The sequence below is a fragment of the Micromys minutus genome (genome assembly GCF_963924665.1).
Source record: "Micromys minutus genome assembly, chromosome: X".
Taxonomy (NCBI): domain Eukaryota; kingdom Metazoa; phylum Chordata; class Mammalia; order Rodentia; family Muridae; genus Micromys; species Micromys minutus.
Window position 1 is genome coordinate 10,729,025 of NC_137970.1, and position 24,166 is coordinate 10,753,190.

Here is a 24,166-nt window from a genome sequence, read left to right on the forward strand (position 1 = left end):
TGTTGGGAAATGAATTGTGGTCCTTTGAAAGAACAGCAAGAACTCTTAACCACCGAACCATCTCTTCAGCCCCCTATCATTTTATTTTATTTTAAAAAATAGTTAAATTACATTTATTTATTGGTTATGTATGTATATGGGCAAGGGAGCATGCCCCTAGTAAGGCAGAAGGATCAGAGAAGGGAGAGAAAGTCTCGCTGAGGCCTGAGATGGTAAGGGAGCCAGTGCTCAGGAAACCCCACCCACTCCTACCTATGGATGCCCTTTCTCTTCCCATTCATGTGGTTCCCAATCAATGGATTCACTTAATGACCATGAAATGGTTTAGAGCCCTGGAGAATGGAGTGAAACATGATGAATGCAGCATGTGGCACATTTTTCTGAAGAACGAATTGCAGTAATAAACAACCCTTCAACGCTGAATAGGAAACATGCAAAATATTTAATTTTAAAAAGCATCCTGGTGACGTGTGCAAATAACTAAGAGGTAGGGGTCAAATCAAGATGCAAAACAGCAGCTATACACAAACAAACCTATGAGGGCTGGAGATGCTAGTGAGAAGCATTAAAGACAAATAGCATGGAATCTGACTCAAAATATTTTCTCTCATATGCATAATAAAACATGCTATTCATATTCAATGTTCCTGAAAACTGAAATGAAGAGAGCAAATTACTCTTCATATAATGATGCTTTTTGAGGTATTTGGAGCTTCACAAACAATAGAAATGAAAAGAAACTACTGTCTTGGCATGACCTTTTGTTGTGGATGGATGAGTGTTTGTGTGGGTGCAGGTATGTGGGAATGCAGGCACATGTGTACATGTGGAGACCAGAGGTCAGCCTTGGGCCACCTAACTTTCTCCTCACCTGTCCCGATTTAACTATTTGGGGGTGTGCTTGCATGCCACAGTGCAAGTATGGTGGACAGAGGACAACTTGAAGAGTCCATTCTCTCCTTCCACTATGTAGGTTTTAGAGCTTAAGCTCAGGTCACCAAGCTTGTGGGGAAGTATCTACCAAGCCATGTTGGAGACCCTAACCTTGTTCCATAAGACACAGTCTCTGCTTTCTCCAGTCTGGGAGAAACTCAGCACCACCATGTCTGGCAATTTAACATGGCTTCTAGGGATGGAACTCAAGTTTTCATGCTTGTATGACAGACACTTTATTAAATTATCCATTTCTCCAGCCTTATCATGACATTTTGCTTGTTTAGTTTGTTTTTGTTTTTGTTTTCAAGACAGGGTTTCTCTGTGTAGCCCTGGCTGTCTTGGAACTCTGTAGGCCAGTCTGGTCTCCAATTCACAGAGCATACATGGCTTTCTTTTTCCTTCTTAACAATGGTTTGTTCAAACCCTTACAGGTTCCCAGGGTACTGTCTTAAGTGACCACCTCCAAAGATGCCTGTAATGTTTCTTATCTTTATTACTTGTTCTGCACTTAATAATAATAGCTAACACTTTAGTGAGTAGCTATTCTAAGTCCTGAACTAACTCTCCAAGGATAATTACTTAACTAAACACAACAATCCTTTTTTTAAAAGATGTATTTGTTTATTTCATGTATGTTGGCACATTGTCGCTGTCTTCAGACACACCATAAGAGGGCGTTAGATCCCATTACAGATGGTTATGAGCCACCATGTGGTTCCTGGGAACTGAACTCAGGACCTCTGGGAGAGCAGTCAGTGCTCTTAACCACCGAGTCATCTCTCTAGCCCAACAATCCTTAAACTAGCACTATCATGCCAAACTACATTAAAGGAAGAGGAGAAGGAGGAAGAGGAGGAGAAGAGGGGGGAGGAGGAAGAAGATTTCAAATCAGTGATGCTGGTCTCTTATTAATTGTATTAGTCAGGGTTCTCTAGAGTCACAGAACTTATGAATAGTCCCTATATAGCAAGGTATTTATTGGTGATTTATGGTCTGTACTCCAGTCCCTTAACAACAGCCTGCAGCAGCTGTGAATTCCAAGGATCTAGCAGATGCTCAGTCCCTCAGGGCAAGCAGGCAGAGCCCCACAAGGCAAGTAGGCAAAGTCCCAGAGTAGGTCTCCAACCGAAGGTGTGTCCAAGATTAAAGCTGTGTGCCACCACACTTGGATCTAGGACTTGCTTGTCCCAGATGACCTTGAGCTCACTGATCTCCTTGCCTTAGTTTCCTAAGATTCTTAGCCTCTGTGCCTCAAGATCAAAGGTGGGCCTCCCAATTCTGGATTGCGGTTCATTCCAGATATGGTCAAGTTGACAACCAGAAATAGCCACTACATTAATCATAGCTAATTTTCAGCTCCAGGTAACTAGAATCTCTTGTCCCAGTAAAACAAAGATTTCTCTTCCAGATTCTTAGTAAAAATATCACATAAACAGCCCTGATAATATTACTTCTCTCTGAAATTTCATAAACCAGGCTTCCATCGACATTTATCTTAGCATTCTTTAAAGTTCCCATAACAGCTCAGTAAGTGATGAACATTCACTAGTTTTCTAGTCCAAAACTCCAAAATTGTCTATCCCCCCCCCCCATAAAACAGTTTAAAGTTTAAAAGCTACATGGTGAGGCCCATCACTGAAACATGCAATTCTCTGGTACCAATTTCTGTCCTAGTTTGCTTTCTATTGCTGTGAGAAACACCATGACCAAAAGCAACTTGGAAAAAGCTCATTTTGGGCTGGAGAGATGGCTCAGTGGTTAAGAACACTGACTGCTCCTTTAGAGGTTCTGAGTTCAATTCCCAGCAACCACATGGTGGTTCACAACCATCTGTAATGAGATCTGATGCCCTCTTCTAATGTGTGTCTGAAGACAGCTACTTACATATAATAAATAAATAAATCTTTAAAAATTAAGAAAAGGTTCATTTTATTTCCCACACTTTCAGTTTATCATAAAGGGAAGACAGGGCAAGAGCTCAGGCAGAGAGAGTAGAGGGATGCTGCTTACTGTGCTTCCAGACCACATTCAGCTATCCAGGACCAACTGCCCAGTGGTGGCACCATTTGTGTAGAGATAAACTCTCCTCTGTAGCTGATCTTTGATTCTTTGACAGTTTTCTTTTTCTCACTCTTTATCCTCCCATTCTCACCCATCACTAGACTCCTCTATCAGTTAACAATCAAGAAAATGCTCCATACAGGTCCATCAGCCAGTCTGATAGAGGCAACACCTCAAATGAGGTCTTCCCATCTCAATTAAGCAAAAACCTCCATTTTTTTTTTGTTAATTCCAGGTCTAGTTAAGTTGATAAACAAGAATTGCCATCACAGGTATGTTCAAGAATAGCCTTGGAGACATGAGGCCTTGTCTCAAAACACAACAGAAACAACAACAACCTTCTCTCTAGGGCACAGCTCAGTGGTAGAACATATACTTACTTTGTACAAGGCCCCAGCCCAAAGAGAGACAGACAAATGCATTTTATGTTATTAAAATCACCACTGATCGAGGAACAGTAAAGTCTGGCTCAGTTGATACATCTACCAAACACTCAAACATATAAGGTCCAGGAAACATTGAGAAAGAAGGGGCAAAAAGATTGTAAGGAAGAAAAATAGAAAGAAAAATTGTAAGGGCCAGAGGGGATCATCAAGTTTGCTGTGAGAGTATATCTCTTAGTAATAGCTGAAGTTCCACTCAAAGTCTCACCAACATGACTGCAAATATGAACTGAACAAAGAAGACACTAATGAACACCCCAAACTGGAGAGGGAAATGCCCATACAGAGTACAGAGTTATGTTATAACATGTTTTTGTTTAATCCCAGCTGTGGAATAAGAGGCTGCTTCATAGAAGGTGATTATGATTTTCCTGGTGCACTAGCAGAGCATGATTTTTGGCAGCTCCAGACAGTTTAATTCTGGGGACTCTGGAGAGGATATAAATGGGAGACCGCTGCGAGGGCCTGTGCTGACTGCTGCTGCTGGTTCCTGCTGCTGTGCTTGCTGGATTCCTATTGCTGGATTGCTAGATTTCCTAACTATGAAGATTGGACTTGCCCCTAGGAACTTGACATTCCTAATCAGCAGGAAGTAGTCTAAAAGGTCTATGCCCCTGTTCTCCTCTAACCTCTCTCCTACCTAGTTTTTGGGGTTGATTAAAGTAGAACAAGGATTGGAAGGGTGGTAGTTATAAGAACCCAATAAAATAGCTAAACAAATATACCAACAGGGGCCTTTCCCCAGGAAGGAAAACACACCAATTGGCGGTCAAGTGCCAAATGGTCAGCTCTGAAAACATGCATACAAGTAATATTATATGAACAGAAGAGGTTATGGTTAGAAATATATGTGTATGTACACATATGCAATTAGTAAAAAAAAGAGGCCATGAATTTGAAGTAGAGTGTGGAGGGACATATGGGAGGGTTTAGAGAGAGGAAAGGGAAGGGAGAAATGTTGTAGTTAAATATAATATCAAAAAACTTACATTTGAAATTGTCTTGAATGGTCAATTAATATTTGTCTGAAAGTAGTGAAGATGGGGCCATTGCACAGGTCAGCTTTTTGTGGGTTACATATAAAATATTATTTGTTTTTAATGAAGAACCCAATTTTGCTCAGTTGGGGGAGGCCTGCATACAACTATTTAGTGGTAAATATTCCAAGCCACAGAGCTTCTAAGAGAATCAAGGCACCTCTTTGATAAGTCAATAAATGTGTGCTTTTTGCCAATACATATTCATGTGACAGATTCAACTACCAGGTATCCAGAAAATTTCTCTAATCAAGGTACTTTGTATGTTCTTCTTTCTTCTCAAATACTTACATACTGTTCCTTCTGAAGCATGTCTTCCTCACCAGAGTCCAGCACTATGCTGGGTATCTGCTGTGTGCATGGAATGTTCTAGAAGCATGACAGTCCTGCACTGCAAGGCATCAGGAAGAGGTCAGGGCTCTAGTTCCCACTGTCTTTGTTCTTGGAGTGAGTCTGTGTTCTGTGTCACGATTCTCTTCTTTGTGGGGCTGAGAGTCTGTCACATATGCCCAACAAAGTGATATTTAAAGTGGGGCTGCCAAGCAATGGCAGTATGGTGCAGTGGGTAAAGCCACCTGCTGCCAAGCTGAGTTTGATCTTAGAAGGCCACTTGGTATAAGGAGAGAAGCAACCCCTGTAACTTACCTTCTGATTTTTATATTTTCAAATGTGTGCACACATGCACACTCATTAGATTTAAGATGGCTCCCATAACACTAGTGAGACAGCAAAAAGAACAGAGGCCAAGGTGGCTGCTTCCCTGTCTTCAAGGAAATTCTACCAGGTGACCATGTTGCTTCCCATGCCCCAAATGTGGCAGTACATGCCTGTAATCCTAGCACTGGGGAAGCAGAGATAGGAAGATTCAGTGGTCACATAGTCTTATTGAATCAGTGAACTCCAGGTTCCGTATGAAACTTTGTCTCAAAAACCATGGTGGAGAGGGACAGAGGAAGACACTTGATGTTGACCTCTGAGCTCCGTATGTATGTGCACCCATGTTCCCACATGCATACATGAACATGTGCAATATATGCATCTAAATGTCAGTGTCATGAAAGGTTGAAAATGTTCTTTCTTTTTAAAAGAAAGAAAATGGCTTCAAGTAGGGTAAGTGCCTTAATCTCAGTACATGAGAGACAGAGGCAGGCTGATCTTAGTGAGTTGGAGGCCAGCCTGGTCTACATTATGAGTTTATGACTTCCAGGATAGGTTGGCTAGCTAGAGCTACATAGTAAAACCCTGTCAGAGAGAGAGAGAGAGAGAGAGAGAGAGAGAGAGAGAGAGAGAGAGAGAGAGAGAGAGAGAGAGAAGAAAAGGATAAAAGGATAAGGAGACAAAGGAAAAAAAAGCCGCACTTCCAAGGTTAAATGGCAGATTAGAAATTTTCTCTGAATGGTTCTGCATATAGCAGGACTCAAGAGAACCAAGATCAGACTATACTCCAAGGCTGAGAGAGAGCATCTCCAAAGAGACAAAAGGAAAGTTTACCAGAACAAGATACTTAAGTAAGAAACAGGAAGTGGTTCTCAACCCAAGCCCCAATTCTCCAAGAGTCTTGTAACTCAAGGTGCAGATAGCCCTAAGGACCACAGTTATCAAGGACATCCGCACACACAGCTAAGAGTAAGATATATTCTTTCCTGAAAACATCTAGCTCCAAGAGAAACTCATGGCTCTCAAACTTTAAAGTAGGGATTCGGTGTAATGCTTAGCAATTGAGAATTCCATCACATCCTCATGAGTACTATATCCAGGCATCATCCTGAGACTGACCTTCTCTGAGGACCTGAAAACAAAGAACAGTCAGCCCCAAGTCAAGGAGCCTGGGGTAGTGACTAATACTGTCAGTTTGACAGGATCTAGAATCATCTAGGGCTCGGGCTTCTGTGCATGCTCTCAGGGATTATCTAGATCAGGTTAATGACGTGGAACGATCCTCTCCAAATATAGGTGCTGTCAGTATCCTTTCACAGGCTTGGGGCCTGAACTGGACAAAAAGGAGCAAACTAACCCAGCAGTGGCAGTGCATGTCTTTAATGCCAACACTCTGGAGTCAGAGACCAGTTTAAGACCAGTCTGCTCTATAGAGTGAGTTATAGGACAGCCAGGGCTACATAGAGAAACCCTGCCTCAAAACCAAAAACAAGAACAAGAAAACCATAAAAAAGGGAGGAGAAGGAAGTCAGCTTCCACTCTCTGCTTCCTGACTGTGGATAGAGTATGACCAATTTCCTCAAGCTCCTGATGTCATGGCTTCCCTAAGGGGGACTACATCCACATGAACTGAAACAGAACCTTCTTTCTTTCAGTTTGTTAATCAACTAAAGTGCCCTTTTAGGTTGTCCAAGAGAGGCACAGGCAGTCACAGGAGAGGGAGGGTCCGACCTAGACCAGCTGAGAAATTCCAGCACTAGGGAGATGGAGGCAGAGATAAGGAGACTCCACATCTGTGGTGAAGACAGAGTCCCCATTGTGGAGGAATGGCTGCAGGCAATGAGCCATGAAGCCTGTGGATATCTCCCGGTCATAATGTGACATAGGTAAGGTCTGAGTAGCAAAATGAAGCCAGGCTGAGTCCCCAGCTCCTCCCTTCAGGACACAGTCCTGTTCTGCTTGATCTCCCCACCCTGGTTTACTGTTGCTGTCCAGGCAGGCAGATTTCTCCTCTTGATAGTCTGAGGTATTTCCCCCTCAAGGGAACACTGCTCGAAAGACCTTTTCATGAAGGGAAAGAGATCCATTCTAACAGTGACACAAAGGTCATCAGAGACACAAGAAAATGAATTTGATAGCATGGGCTGCATGAGACGTGTCTCTAACAACACAAGACAAAACAACAACAGAATGCCCCCCCCCCCAAAAAAAGCATATGAAGTGAGAATGGAGTCAGTGAAAGGATTTCCACTTGCAAATGATGTGGTCCTTGGTGCAGCAGGAGTGGGGGAAGGAGGAAGGGAGGGAAAGGGAGAGGGAGAGAGAGAGAGAGAAAGAAACTCACCAAGATGCTAGCCTTCAATTCCCGAAGGAGCAGAACAGTTCAGCCTTCTTGGAAAAGACTGACACCCAGCTAGCTCACTCCATTATTCAAGCATTATACATGATTAATTGGGACTAGGAAAGGTTCCAGCTACCAAAGTTATCTTGCCCTTGATGCTGGTGAGAACAGAAAACCCACACAAAACTGTCCCTTTTGACCATGGCTAGCTACAATCAAAAGTAAGAATTCCAGGTTTGCCAGAGTGTCTTAGGACCAGGATTAGTGCAGCTGCAAGCTCTCACATAGCACAAGTGCAGACTGTCTAGAGAAACATTCTTCAACGTTCAAACAGTCCGAAAACAATGTCTCCGCCTCTACTGATTAACCCAGGCATAGCAAAGGCATTGCTGGGACATTTCAATCAAGTCAAATACAAAGGTTTCACTATACATTTCATATAGTAATCCATTTTTATTATTTTATTTTTAAGCATTCATTTTATTTATTCACTTATTTTATGTGTATAACTGTTCTGACTGCTAGGATGTCTCTGAACATGCTTGGTATCAGAGGAAGCCAAAAGACAGTTGTGAGCTGCCAATGAGGGTGCTGTGAATTGAATCCAGGTCCTCTGGAAGACCACTGCTCTTAAGTGCTGAGCCATCTCTCCATTTCTTCTGAACTATTTTTAAAAGGCTCCGGATTCCACCAGAAAATTGCTCTGGTAAAACACTTGGAGCACAACTGAAAGATGCAGTAGGCGGGATGTAGTTCGCTGGTAGAGTGCTTGCCTAGCATGCACAGGGCCCTGAGTTCAACTCCCCGCACTGCAAAAACAAAAACTGACCAAAGAAAAGAAGGATAAAATAATGGAGTACGCCTTTCCATCCTAAGCAGAAGGGTGAGTCAACTTCATCTGTCCACCTTCTACCCCTTGAAACTCCAGAGGTTCAAGCAGCGGATGCACACTTCCGGCCCAGGGCCAGACCCGGCCCACTTGCATTGGGACGGGAGGCCTGCCTACGCCTAGGTCCCTCGGAGCTCAGAAGAGCAACAGGAACGATTTTCACCCTAAGCTGAAGGGTGAGTCAACTTCTTCTGCCCATGTTATACCCCGGAAAAGGCTGCACAGAATTCTCGTGGTTCAAGCAGTGGAACTGAACAGCGGGTACACACTTCCGGCCCAGGGCCAGACTTGGCCCAGTCGCATAGGGACGGGCAGCCCGCCTGAGCACAGGTCCCTGGGAGCTCAGAAGAGCAGCAGGAATGCTTTCCATCCTCAGCACAAGACCCAGTACCTGTCTGCACACAGCTGAGCCGGCAGAGGAGCCTTGCAAGTGTTCTCCCACCTGAGCCCACGCAAGAGAGCCAGGTCAAGACTCCGTACTCACCCACAGATGGCTGAGACCCTGGGACAGCCTTGCAAGTGCTCTTCCAACTAAGCCCACAGAGCTTGCCACACACCCTTCAGGCTGTCCCAGGAGGGATAGCTTGGAGCCCCTGGAGGCCAACTGGCATGGTGCACTCCTGGATTGGGTCCTTTCTGGCCCAGCAAGAGGCAGGGCGATTGTCATCAAGACTCAGGACCCACCTGCACACAGCTGAACTCCCAGAATAGCCTCACAAGAGCTCTCCCACCTGAGCCCACAGAGACAGAACGAAGTCAGTGCAATCAGAACTCACTGCCTGCCTACAAAGAGCCAAATACCCAGAAGCAGTTTCCTTCCTGAGCCCGTGGGCCCTCAGATCCACAGGAGAGACAGGCTCCAGTCAGAGACAACAAGATCACCTATAATCAAAGATGACAAGATGGCAAGAGGAAAGCAAAAGAACCTAAGCAATGGACACCAAGACAACCTGGCAATATCAGAACCCAGCTCTCCCACCACAGCAAGTAGTGGATTACCAATCACACCAGAAAAACAAGACTTAGACTTGAAATCATACTTCATGGTGATGATGGAGATCTTGGAGAAGCACATAAATAACTCCCTTAAACAATTACAGGAGAACTAGGAAAAGTCACTCAAAGAACTACAGGAAAACAAAACCAAGTGAAGGAATTGAAAATGGAAATAGAAACAATAAAGAAAACACAAAGAGAGACAGCTCTGGAGATAGAAAAGCTAAAAAAGAAATCAGGAGTCACTGATGCAAGCATTTCCAACAGACTACAAGAGATGGAAGAGAGAATCTCAGGGGCTGAAGACAACATAGAAAACATAGACAAAATAGTCAGAGAAGATGCAAAAACCAAAAAACTCCTAACACAAAATGTCCAGGATATCCAGGACACAATGAGAAGACCAAACCTAAGGGTGTTAGGTGTAGTAAAGGGCAAAGACTCCCAACTAAAAGGCACAATAAATATCTTCAACAAAATCATAGAGGAAAACTTCCCTGGCCTTAAGAATGAGATGACATGAACATACAGGAAGCCTACAAAATTCCAAATAAATTGGACCAGAAAAGAAACTCCTCCTGACACAAAATAGTCAAAACACCAAATATTCAAAACACAGAAAGAATATTAAAAGCAGTAAGGGAAAAAGGACAAGTAACAAATAAAGGCAGACCTATCAGAATTACACCAGACTTCTCAACAGAGACTATAAAAGCTAGAAGATCCTGGACAGATGTCATACAGACATTATATGTTTAAGAAATTCTGAACTCCACGTGACCAAGGATTGTATCTCAAGGACAAAAGAGAGGGCTGGAGAGATGACTCAGTGGTTAAGACTGCTCTTGAATTCAATTTCCAGCAACCACATTGCAGCTCACAAATGTCTCAACTCCAGTTCCAGGGAATCAAACATTAATACAGATAAAATAAAAATAAATATTTAGGGACAAAAGAGCAGAATGGGGAAAAATTCTCAAGAAAAAAATTGTTTTGTTTCTCGAGACAGTTTATGCATCCCAGCCTGTCCTGGAACTCACTTGACTAGGCTAGCTTTGAACTCACAGAGATCTGCCTGCCTGTGCATCCTGGGAGTGCTGGGACCGAAGGCGTTGGCTACATCCACCCAACTCAAAAAAGTTTTTATATAAAGTTTCAACTCAGACACATTCTATTATTAAAACGAGTCATGTGGTGGCATATTAAAAAAAACAAGTCAAAATCTTTACTGATAGCGAATTTATTAAGCAAGTGTGAAATATGGCAGCTGTAATAGACCCTGAAAAAGGGGGGATACTTTTTTAATTAGTTTGTCTCACCAAACTGTAGCCAGGAGAATTGAAGAAATTGTAAAATCTCTCAAGAGAAATCTGGAGAACAGTCATTAGTATTTCATGTTATGTGTTACTAACACACAAAAATATTGATGCTCCAGATATTCCTGCTGATGGATATGTCACTGGAGAAATCACTTCCTCAAGGCTGGATAATGGCTCAGTGGGTAACCTGAGATCCATCCCTGGAATCCCCTTGGAGAAAGGAAGAACAGACTTTTCACAAGTTGTCCTCTAACTCCACATACACACCACAGCTTACCTGTGTGTGTGTGTATGTGTGTGTGTTTCCCCCCATCCTGTGCCATAAATAAATTATAAACATGTTTAAAATAGCTTCTGTGATGGTTTGAATGAGAATGGCCCCATAAGCTCAGATATTTCAATGCTTGGTCCCCAGTTGATGGAACTGTTTGGGGTATTAAGAGATGTGGGTTTGTTGAGGGCAGTATGTCACTGGGAGGGGGCTTTGAGGTTTTGTAAATTATTTGTTTATGTGTGTTGACATTCTGTTTGCATGTATGTTTGTATGGATCCTCTGCAGCTGGAGTTAGACACAGTTGTGAGCACTGGTAATTGAATCCAGGTCTTCTGGAAGAACAGTCACTGCTCATAGCCTCTGAGCCATCTCTCTAGCCCCAGGCCTTGATGTGTAAAAGCATATGCCAAGACCAGTCAGTCTGCCCCACCTCTCATTCTGCTGCTTGTGAATCAAGATATAAGCTCTCAACTACAACTCTAGCAGCATGTATGCTGCCATGGTCCCCGCCATGATAGTCATGGATTAGCCCTCTGAAACTGTAAACAAGCCCCTAGTTAAATGTTCTCTTTAATAAATTGCCTTGGTCATGGTGTCTTTTCCCAGCAACAGAAAAGAAACTAACAAAACTTCTTTAAACCAGACATGGTGGTACATACCTACACTTTGGTTTAATCCCAACACTTGGGAAGCAGAGATAGATCTCTGAGTCTGAGGCCAGCTGGTTCTACATAGCAAATTCTATGACAGGCAGGACAAGATAGAAAGGACGTGTCTCAAACACAAAACAAACAAACACTAAGACATGATTTCTTTACTACTATAGACACAACTAAATCAAGAAACTTATACAAAGCTATAAAAGTTAAAGTGATTTATTTTTGCCCTTTGTCCACATATCTGGTATAAGGAGTGACAGTGCCCCAGTGATGAAATAGATGTGTAATGTAACTGTCACTGAGATCCATGTGTAATGTCATATCAGAGTCATCAAGAGATTTCAAATCATTAAAAAGCCATGTAAGCCGTAATCAGGCCTGTATTTTCTGCAGGGACTCCTGAAGGTGACACAGACTATGATAGCATTTACTTTTCAGAGGTAAGCTGGCTAAGGCCAAGCCAAATGTAGAAATATTCTTATGACATGTGGCAAGTTACCTAGCTGTTTAAGGTAATGAAGGCAAAATTGTTATCAGAACCTGATGATGAAAACTGATTTATGCTTTTAGCAAGTTCAAGGACAGCCAGGACTATTAAACAGAAACCTGTCTCAAAACAATAGCAACAACAACAATAATAAATGAATTTTTAAAAGAGACAAAAAGACATGTTTGGAGGGTAACCACCGGCTTTCTGATGGAATCTGAGGCCTGCTCCGAAGGATGGGATTGACAGATGGTCAGAAATCTATGGCTGGGGAATGTGTAGGCCTTAGCAGGCAAGCTACTTCTGAGTTTTGCTCAGCACATATGATGTGCATGTTGAAGTGGCTTCTAAATATGTATGTATGTTTAGACCTATAGGTTAGAGAGTGTTATGCCATGCAGAATTAAGAAAGTCATTTCTCTACTGATAAGGGAATGAATTAATCAGAACTTGATCTAAAACAACTATACACCAAAGAACAGAACTTCATAATAAACACAGAAGAATTTCAGAGAATAAGACATATGTGGTAACACATTTCTCTAATTTCAAAATTGGGAAGTTGAGGCAGGTGGATTTGGAGTTCAAGATTATCATCCCCAGCTATATACAAAGGTTGAGGCCTAGCTACATAATATCCTGTCTTGAAGAAAGGGCTTTGAGACCTGCAAGGATAAATGAATGATTGTACTTCGTTCTGTTTTTATTCTCTTGACTTAATTAATAGAGTAAGTTGACAGAAAATCAGCAAAGCCACAGAACACTTCAACAACATAATCAATACATTTGACCCTTAGATAATTGTAAAACATTCCATCAAACAATAGCAAAATAGAGAACAGTTGCCAAGGTCAGTCATATTATGAGTCATAAAATAAGTTTTAATAAGTACAAGCTGGACACTAAAATCTGCAAAGCATCACTGAGATAAATGGAAGTCAATTCAGTAGCTAGTGCTCTTAGATGCTGGGCCACATCTCCAGCCCTTATATACTATTTAGATATTTAAAATTGCATTTATTAATTTATTTGGTGTCTACATATGCATGTGTCAAATTGAAATTTATGGTATATATGTGTAAGACACAGGACAACTTTCTGGATTGGATTCTCTCTGTCCACCATGTGACATATGGGGATTAAAATCAGGTTATGAGACTTGGTGGCAAGTGCCTTGACTTGTTGGTCTATTTCAACAGCTTTATACATTATCCAACATGGCGTATTTGTCTTTTTTGGTGTTACTTTTTGCTTTTGAGGGATACATTAAAATTTTAAATTAAAACACTTATACAACTATTTGTATGTGTGCGTGTGTGTGAATGTGAGTGCTCATGCATGCTGTAGTGTGTGTGTGTGTGTGTGTATATATATATATATATATATATATATATATGGATCTGAATTACTTTCAGGTGTCAGTTCTTTCCTTCCATGATATGATTCCCAGGGATCAAAATCAAGCCATTAGGCTTGGCAGCAATCACTATTACCTACAAAGCTGTTCCAGCTACGTCTAATCTCTATAATAAATGCAATATCAGTAAAAATCCCAGCAAGCTTTTCAATAAAAATGGACAAGGTCATTCTGAATTTTAAACAGAAGTATATGAAGAACTTAAAATAGCCAAAACAGCTTTGGAAAACAAACTGCCAAATGACTAAAGCTACCTGATTTAAAACACTTATTATTATAAAATTACAGTTACTAAGACAATATAAAATAGATGTCAAAAGATATTAGGTATAATTGATTACAGGTTAGAAATAGACCTATACATATGTGAACACGTGATTTTTTTTTTACAAAGATACAAGATAAGTAAGTGGAGAAAAGATAATCTTTCAAAAAATTGTTTGCAAAAAATTATTTGGGTTCATTCCTCACACTACTAATAAAAACGGAACCAAAATTATTTAGGACCTAAATATAATAACCATACACCTTACATAAGAAAAGATGAGAAGAGAACATATGGGCTCTGAGTTAGGCAATTATTACCTAGAAATGGCACCAACATCTCTATCAAAATAGCAGAAGCAAAATAATACTAATACTAATACTAATGCTAATAAATACTAATACTAATACTAATACTAATGCTAATAAATACTAATACTAATACTAATGCTAATAAATACTAATACTAATGTTAATAAATACTAATACTAATACTACTACTAATAATAATAAGTTGCATGTTTTTTCCTAATACGGTTGACAACTTAAATCCCATCATATTTCAAACATCTCCCTGGGCTGGTCAAAGTGAAACATCCCTCTAATGTCAAAGTGAAGCTTCCTCTAATCCCGGAAGCACTCTGGAGACAGAGGCAGGAGGACCTCTGTGAGTTCAAAACCAGCCTGATCTCTACATTGAGTTTCAGGCCAGCAGGACTACGGGGTGAGACCTCATTTCAAAGAAATAAAATCCTTTCAAATGACACTGTTTTACTTGTAAAAAAATAAAAGTCTACAGTCTTGAAGCAAATACTTATGATCTGATAAAGATCTTGCTTCAGGATATACACGTATACATATATTTTATTTTTTAAATTAAAAAAAATTACACATATATTTTAAATTTATATGTATCTCTGTGCATCTATGCTAGTGAATGGCCAAGGAGGTCACAACAAGGAGTCAAATCCCTGGCAGCTAGAGTCACAGGCAGTTGTGAGCTGCCTGACATGGGTGCTAGAAACTGAACTTGTACCATATGCAAGAGCAGCAAGAACTTTTAACTGCTGAACCATCTCTTTAGGCCCTTTAGGAATGAAATTTTAAGTCTCATTACTCAAGAATTAAAAAAAAAAACAACCCAGCAAATAATATTCAGAAGTAAACTTAAATTGGATTCTATATCTGATCCGTTACAAAAAACATAGGAGAAAAAAATCATCAGTTTCAATGATAGATAAACACTTTTTAGACACAATATCAGCAATAGTATCCATGATGGCACCCAACTTAATTCCTGTACTTGGGAGGAGAGACAGGTGGGTTTCTGTGAGTTCCAGAACAGAGAGGGCACATCGAGAAACATTTGTCTCAAAAGAAAAATGTGTGCGTACACACCCACCCCACCCCACATCCATAAATCAGGTGGAGCAACACGTGACTGTAATTCCAAAATTTGGGAGACTGAGGCAAGAGAATTTCCAGGAGTTCAGACCAGCCTGAACCACAGGAGAATAACCTGTCTCAACACCACACACATAAACATAAGTATTTTTGACTGAAAACAGGACTTGAATCTAAGGTATATAAAGACTCTTCTAAACTAAAATGTAAAAACAAGTTTTAAAAGATACAATTGATTTGTATGTTGCCTGTGGTCTAATGTGATGGCCAATGTTATATTTTAAGTCTAAACTACTGTGACTAAGAGTCTATAAAAGAAAACCCCCTCTAACCTATAAGCCCCACCTGCTCAAGGACAAATAACTTCTGGAATGTTGGGGGATATTGTTCATGTTACAGGCTTGGTTGCCCAACTGCACAGGATGTGGGGTTGATCACACAGAGAGGCAAGAGTTATACAGGAGGAGTCAGTATATATGATTGCCTCTGATTGGACAAAGGCTGGAAGGATGTAGCCTGTGGATTTTGCCTTTACAAGCCCCCGACTTTGTCTGATGCCCTAAATAAAGTGTAAGGATATTGTGTATTGGGATTATAAACAGTTGTTAGTTGCCATGTCAGGGCTGAGTTGAACTCAGGACCTCTGGAAGAGCAACTAGTGCTCTTAACCACAGAGCCATCTCTCTAGCTCCCCCTCCCCCATCCCCTTATTAACTTTTAAAAGAACAATGTGTGTATGTGTGTTCATGTATGAGGTCAGGTCAAGACACTGTTGAGTGTTGACAAGCTATCTAGCCCTTGCATTTGTGGGAGACCGCATTCTTCCTTCCATCTGGACCCAGGTCTGATGGATTACAGACCTGCCTCCCGTGTGCCCAGCTTGTATCTGGGTTCTAGAGGTAAAAATTCCTTTTGTTTGTTCAAGCCCTGCTTATTTCTAATAGATTCTGTTGCCTGCTATGCCAATGCAGCTCAACAAAAGGACACACACACACACACACACACACACATGCACACACACAGACATGCCAGAGCTGTCACTTGTTCTGGTTCAGTGGGTAAAGGTGCTTCCAATACAAGCCTGACAAGCCAAGCTCAACCCCAGGATGCACATAAAGGTGGAAGGAGAAAGCTTATTCCACAAAGTTGTCCTCTGACCTTCATGTATGCACTGTGGCATATTTCCCCCTACCCCACAACAATAACAGATAGAATACTTCAAAAAAAAACCCAACACACACACACACACACACACACAGAGAGAGAGAGAGAGAGAGAGAGAGACCAAAAGTAAATATGAGCTAACAGGGACAAGGATTAAGAGCTATGCTACCCATGGTGTCACCATTTATGTAGGGCAGCAACAGCACATTTTGTGACAACAGCAAATGCGTACTGCCAGAAAGCATGAAAAGCCAAATAAGAGCAGGGACCAGGATTGTAAGGGTTCCAACAGGCCAGTGGCAATGGCCCATGGAAAATTATAACAAGGCTCCACCAACCTGCAGTCATTCAGCTAAAGTATGTTTTGAGATAAAGGTGTACACTGAACAGAATTGCTAACTAATCTAGACTGCAAAGGACAGTGACCATAGAGGGACAAAAAGATCCAGGATAACTAGAGTAAGTGAACATTTTGGACCTCTTGGAATGAAACAGAACCCTTGCTTGGTGGGCTACCAGCATCTACTAGGCATTTAGTAAAAGGGCTCCCAATTGAAATATGTAACTTTAATAGCTCTGAGGCATTTTTCAAGGACATGAAAGACATTAAAAGAAGACCGAGGTCTGTAAGCCTGAGTGGGAGAACAGGATCCAGCTTTGATCTTTGCAAGCCAAAAAAAAAAAAAAAAAAAAAAACCACACAGCTTGCCCAGTCTCCTTTGTACTCTTCTACTTCTTATATCTCATTCTGAGCCCCTATGCTTCTTGGGTTACTTGCTTTCAGTTGTCTTTGAAAATGGTGCTGTATACAGCTGAGTGGTACATTACCACTCTCCTAATAACATGGCTATAGATAACATCTCTGACCCGTGAGTTGTGATGATAATGGTTGCCTAGGTTACTCTTTGGAGACTTAAAGGCTGGCTTTATTTTATTTTTGGCTATTGTTTTCCCCCATGAAAACCTGCGGCCTCTTCTTTTGGGTCTGAACAGGTGTCTGATGGGTGGCCTTTTGACATTGGGAGACTGAAAACTCCATCCTTAGACCACGGTAGCACTGCTATTTCATCAGCACACATTCTATGAAGAGCCAAAGAGACTGAGTACATGTGCACAGGCCACTGATCCCTTTACCTCCAATCACCCTCTTCCATACCTTCAACACCCTGTCTCTTTGCCCTGTAACTGTCCTCAAATGGGAGGAAGATTCAGGGCTTGGGTCTCCCTTTACAGATGTGTTCTTTGTCTTTTGCAAACTCATGATTTCTGTAACTGGTATAGGACTTCTTGAACAAAAAGAGCCTGCTTTGGTGTGAAGAAAATAAGCCACAATATTTTGGGATAGTTCACAACAACAGGAGGTACTTTCCAGCCAAGAAGTTTGATAATTCATTGCGATCTTCTATGTCGCAGAAATATTAAACTTATTTAATACTAAGTGCATCAGAACAAAGGACAAAAGCCACATGTCCATTTCTTGTTCCAGTTTTCCCCTCATAAAATGGTTATCCATTATTTATAATACCATGGTGACAAATTAAAATCTTAAAGAGCTGCTATGGCTTAACATTTTGTTATTTATGAAATATGAAGCATTGAACAATGGAAAGTCATAGCTTTATCTCTGACCAGCAGAGGTCAAAAGAGAAATCTCTCCACTCTCCTTCATGACCATGGGATCCACACTGTCCTGGCAGTCCAGAGGAATAAAGACTTGTACTCTCAAGTGGACATAAGGCCAAGGGTGCCGGTCATATTGTCATAATGAAATGTAAAAAAAGCAAAGTGAAGAAATGTAAAGGGATATGTAAAAATGAAGTTTTTAGGGGCTCTAAGACTTTTCTAAAACATCCATTCTTGGGAAAGTAAACAAGGATAGGATTTACTGGCTGACAGCCACAAGGTCTCATAGAAAAATCCAAATATACATCATCATCAGCCTAAACCCCTCAAAGTTTTTGAAAATGTATAAACAAGATTTTAAAAATGTAAAAACAAAGTGTTAGTGGACAGCTCAGAATAGCCAGGCTATGCTGATCAAGCTGAGTTAAGACAGAACAAACAAACAAACAAAAAAACTGCTTTCAGAACAGCTCCCCTGCCCCTCCCTGTACTGAACTCCAAGAAGAACTGCAAATTGTCAACAACCTTACGGCCAAAGTTTCTTCCCCCTCCCTTCCCCTTTCTGACCAAAGGGTTTAAAATAATACTGCTGCTTTGCTGACCAATCACAATATAGTAGTTCACCACCCCCACCACCCCCCCCCCCCCCCCGTCACAAAAAGGTATAAAGGATGTGTGCTTTTTGAGTTCAGGGTTGACTCTTTCTGCGAGGATGAGCAACCCATGCACATGGAATAAAAACCTCTTGTTATTACAGCGGTCCATTGTCTAATTGTGTTCTGTGGGTAGTGCTCCTGAGCTAAGACCTCCTCGGGGTTTTACAACAATACATTCACAGTGTATAAGAAAATATACATGCAGGGAAGTGAAGAGTTAACAAGATCCTACTCATAGGGACACACGTACACAGAAAAAACAAAGCTAAGTAAATGATACGGGACCCAAACCAGTTTTCTCTTTGGAACCTTTAACCTGTACCTATGCACGTATATTGAGGGGACAAAGGACCACCAACATGCACCAAGACAGGATAGAAATCCTCAACTGTACTCATTTCTTTTGTTTCGTCTTTTTATAAAAGATATATTTATTTACTATATACACAGTGTCCTGCATATATAGATACATCTCAGAAGGCATAAGGTCCTACTACAGATGGTTGTGAATCAGCATGTGGTTGCTGGGAGAGCAGTCAGTACTTTCAACCTTCAGCTCTTTTTGTTTTTCAAGATAGGGTTTCCCTGTGTAACCTTGGCTGTCTCAAAACTTGCTCTGTAGGCTAGGCTGGCCTGAAACTCAAGAATCCAGCTGCTTTTGCCTCCCAGTGCTTGAATTAAAGGTGTGGCCACCACACCCAACTGTATTCATTCCTTAAACATATATATAAGATCATGCTTTGAGTTGGGCATCCCTTTAATCCTAGAACTTGGGAGGCAGTAGGTGAATCTCTGTGAATTTGAGAAGGGCATAAACTACACAGTGAATTGGATGGAGGCCAGCCAGGGCTACAAAGTGAGACCCTGTCTCTAAACTAATCATACTTTGAACAAAAAGGGAAAGCTTAGAGGTAACATGCTGAGTGGAAATAAACATTAGAATGTAGTGCAGTGAGATGGCTCAGTGGGTAAAATCACGGACCCCAAACCTGATGACTGGAGCTCCATCCCTGTGATCCACATAGTGGAAGGCAAAAAACAGGTTCTTGAAGTTGTCTTCTGACCCTCATATGATTGCTACAGCATGCATACCCTCCTCATCCCCCCCCCCCACTAAATTAGTGTTAAAAATGACGTATGGTAGATTGAATAGCCCCCATAGGCTCATAGGTTTGAATGCTTACTTGCCAGGGAGTAGCACTGCTTGAAAGGATTAAGAAGTGTGGCCTTGTTGGAGGCTGTGTGTCACTGAGGTGGACCTTGAGATTCCAAAAGCCTATGCCACGCCTAGTCTCTTGGATTGCAGATAAAGTTGTAGAACTCTCAGCTATGGCTCCAGCACCATATCTGTCTGCTGTCATTGATGAGAAAGGACTAACCCTCCCAACTCTAGGTCAGCTCCTATTAAATGCTTCTGCTTACAAGAGCTGCCTTGGTCATGGTGTCTCTTCACAGCAGTAGAACAGTGACTAAGATGTAGAGGGTTGGAGGAATTGCTCAGTGGTTAAGAGCACACTCTTCTTTCAGAGAGGAAAGGAATGTTAAGCCCAACCCATGTCAAGCAGGTAGATCTCTGTGATAGAGATCTTGGTGTATATAGAGTTACAGGATTACAGGACAGCCAGGGCTACATAGTCCAACCCTGTCTCAAAAAAAAAAAAAAAAAAAAAAAAAAAAAAAAAAAAAAAAAAAAAGAAAGAAAGAAAGAAAGAAAGAAAGAAAGAAAGAAAGAAAAAGTTAAATTACTAGTAGCACTTGGTCATATCAATAGATAAAGGAAAGCATATAACACTATTTTTTCAAGATTATTTATGTATTTATATTACTTTGTTTTTTTAAATATTGTTTTTAAGATTTATTTTATTTATATGGGCACACTGTAGCTGTCTTAAGACATACCAGAAGAGGGCATCAGATCCCATTACAGATGGTTGTGAGCCACAGTATGGTTACTGGGATTTGAACTCAGGATCTCTGGAAAAGCAGTCAGTGGTCTTAACCACTGAGCCATCTCTCCAGCCCAATTACTTTGTTTTTAATGCTTTCTTATTTTGAGACAGTGTCTCCTCCTGTGACATACGTCCTTCAATAAGGCCACACCTCCTAAACCTCCCAAACAACACCATCAATGGGGACCGGGTGTTCAAACATCTGAGCCTATAGGGGAGATTTCTCATCCAAACCACCACCCTCTGTGTCTCTGTCAATGTATGCATCAAGTGTGCCAGTGCCCAAGGAGGAGGCTGCCAGATCCCCTGGCATTAGAGTGATAGGTAATTGTGAGCTATGGGTGCTGTTGTCCCCAGAAGAGCAGGAAGCATTCAGTAAACTGCTTCCCTTTCGAATTTAAGGACCTGAATATAATCCTCAGAACCCACATTTAAAAAAAGACTGGGTGTGGCCAGACATGATTGTGCACACCTTTAATCCTAGCACTTAAGAAGCAGAGATCTTGAGCCAGTCTAGTCTACATAGCAAGTTTCAGGCGGCTCAGCTACATGGTAGGACCCTGTTGTAACAACAAAACATGGGCCTGGAGAGATGGCTCCGTGGTTAAGAGCAATCAATGGCTATTCTTCCAGAGGTTCTGAGTTCAACTCCCAGCAAGCACATGATGGCTCACAACCATCTGTAATGAGATCTGGTGCCTTCTCTGGTGTGTTTGAAGTCAACGACAGTGTATTCAAATATATAAAAATAAATAAATCTCTAAAAAACAAAACACAAAAAAAAGCAGGGCATGGTGGCTCATGCCTGTACTTCCAATGTTGGGGAGGAAGAGACAGACCAATGCCTGGGCTCATTTGCTAGATAGATACTCTATATTCCCTCTTCTTTCCCTTATAAAGGCTGGAGAGATGGCTCTGTAGGCAGGTAAAGGTACTTGAGGCCACATGTTAGAAGGAGAAAACCAACTTCTTAATCTGACCTCCATATGAGTGCTGTGATGTGAGTAATTCCCACCTGCATGCATTTTAATGAAAATGTTTAAAGAGATAGCAGTCATTGGAGTAGGTTCTACCCTATTCCGCTATGATTTCATCTTAACTGAACGATATCTGTAGTAAACCTATTTCCAACTATGGTGGACACATTGAGGAGATGACATATGATTTCCTACTGTTGTACAAAGAATCACTACAGACTTAGCAAGTAAAGCAACAATGATTTATTAGGCTGCAGTTCAGTAGGTCACAAGTCCAGACAGGCTCAGACAATTTCTCTGCTTTGAATTTTTACAAGGCTGAAATTTATTTGCTGGTAAACCTCAGCTTTAGTCTAGTTGGTATGAGGTAGCCTCAGAGACAGTCTGGGCTAAGTGAGACTTTGTCTCAAAAAAAAAAAAAAAAAAAAAAAAAAAAAGAAAGAAAGAAAAATTCTGAAAAAGGGCTAGAGAGATGGTTCTTCCAGAAACTTTGGGTTCCTCTACTTCCCCACCCATTTAGGTTGAAGGAATTCAGATCCATGCAGTTTTAGTTTTGAAATCCTGAATTGCTGGCTGCCAGCAGGAGTCATGCTTAGCTTCTAGAGGCTACTCTGATCCTTGCGTACAGTTTCAAGTAGCAATGGACAGTATGTCCTTATGTTTTAAACCTGACTTTTCTTTCTGTTCAAGCCTGTAAATATGCACACACACACACACACACACACACACACACACACACACACACACACACACAACCCACCTAAGAGGCACTAGGCTAAAGCAGTTTTAAAACCTATCTGAGAAACTCCTTTGGGTGTTGAGACTTGGTAATAAAGCCTCATGGCTCCAGGTTTTGCCATTAGGCATTTCAGTTCTTCCCTTTGAGTCATCTTGTTTTCCATGAACGGTAGAAAGTGTTTTCATCTTGAGTAATTTCATTTTATGTATATGTCTGTACACATGTGTGGGGGTACCTGAGATTCATCTTAGCCATCATCCTTAGGATGAACACTCAACCTTGTTTTTTAAGATGGGATTTCTCACTAGACTGAAGTTTGCCACATAGGTAGACTGGCTGGCCAGTGAGCCCCAGGGCTCCTTTTGTCTTGGCCTCCCCAGCACTGGGTTTATAAGGTGTACTACCATGTCTGGCATTTCTACATGGGCTATAGGGATCAAACTCAGGTCTTTATGCTCAAAGACAAGCATTTTACTGAGATATCTCCCCAGACCAACAGTCATTTCTCCTAAATTTTTACATAACTTGTTTGAAATCTGATTGTGTCTTTCAATCCCCATGACAAATGCACAAACCTTAACATACCTACGATCCCCCTTCCAATTTTACGTATTTTCATTTCATTTTTAATGTACTCCAATTAATCAGTGTTGTGTTTATCTTTTGAGAGAGTCTCTCCCTACATAGCCCAGGTTAGCCTCAAATTAAAAATTATGCCCTCTTTTGAGTCTTGGCTCCAAGATGACCAAAAAAAGAAGAAACAAAGGTCATGCCAAAAAGGGCTGCGGTCATGTGCAGCCAATTCGCTGCACAAACTGCACCTGGTGCGTGCCCAAGGATAAGGCCATTGAGAAGTTTGTCATTTGGAACACTGTAGAAGCCGCTGCCGTCCGGGACATATCTGAAGCAAGCGTCTTTGATGCTTACGTGCTTCCCAAGCTGCATTACTGTGTGAGCTGTGCCATCCACACAGCAAGGTTGTCAGGAACCGATCTCGTGAGGCCCGGAAGGACCGTGCACCCCCACCACGATTCAGACCTGCTGGAGCTGCACCACGACCTCCACCAAAGCCCATGTAATAAAGTGCTTTTATAAGGATGGGAAGAAAAAAATGCCTTGAGAAAATAAAGCGAAAGTTATACTTAAAAAAAAAAATCTCCTGCCTTATCCTCTCCAGTCCTGCAATCACAGATATGCACCATGGGAATTTGGTTCATTTTTCTACTGACAGGAAATCAAGATCATGTTTAGATCTTTAAAATAAATCATGCCAATAGATTTACTTGCATATTTGTTGACTTTTAAATTACAAGTATTTTATCTGGGTGGTATGTTTGTGTGCATGTGCACACGTACACACTCATGTGTGCATGTAGAAGTCAGAGGCTATGGTGGTTTGAATAGGAAAAGTCCTGACCTCATAGATACAGATTTGAAGATTTGGTAACCAGGGAGTAGCATTATCTGAGCAGGATGAGGTGTGACCTTTTGGAGTCTGCATGGAGTATGGGTCACTGGGGGTGGCTTTGCCTTTTTGAATCTTAAGCCAGGCCCAGTATCTCTCCCTACTGCCTTCGAATTTGGATGCAGAACTCTCAGCTACTATGTGTGTTTGTGTGCTGCAATACTCCCTATATTGTGGACTATGGACTAAGCCTCTGAAACTGTAAGCACACCCTAATTAAATGCTTTTCCCTGTAAGAGTTGCCATGATCAAGGTCTCTCTCTCTCTCTCTCTCTCTCTCTCTCTCTCTCTCTCTCTCTCTCTCTTTCTCTCTCTCTCAAGATTTGTTTATTATATATGAGTACACTGTCACTGTCTTCAGATGCAGAAGAGGGCATCAGATCCCATTACAGATGGTTGTGAGCCACCA

The 24,166-nt window shown here is 41.4% G+C and overlaps 1 pseudogene across 1 annotated transcript; it reads left to right on the forward strand.

The window, feature by feature from the left end:
* Nucleotides 1–23,033: 23,033 nt before the first annotated feature.
* On the forward strand, nucleotides 23,034–23,371 carry LOC308414420 (small ribosomal subunit protein eS26-like; annotated as a pseudogene). The gene has a single exon. The product of its transcript is annotated as a small ribosomal subunit protein eS26-like (transcript).
* Nucleotides 23,372–24,166: the final 795 nt, after the last annotated feature.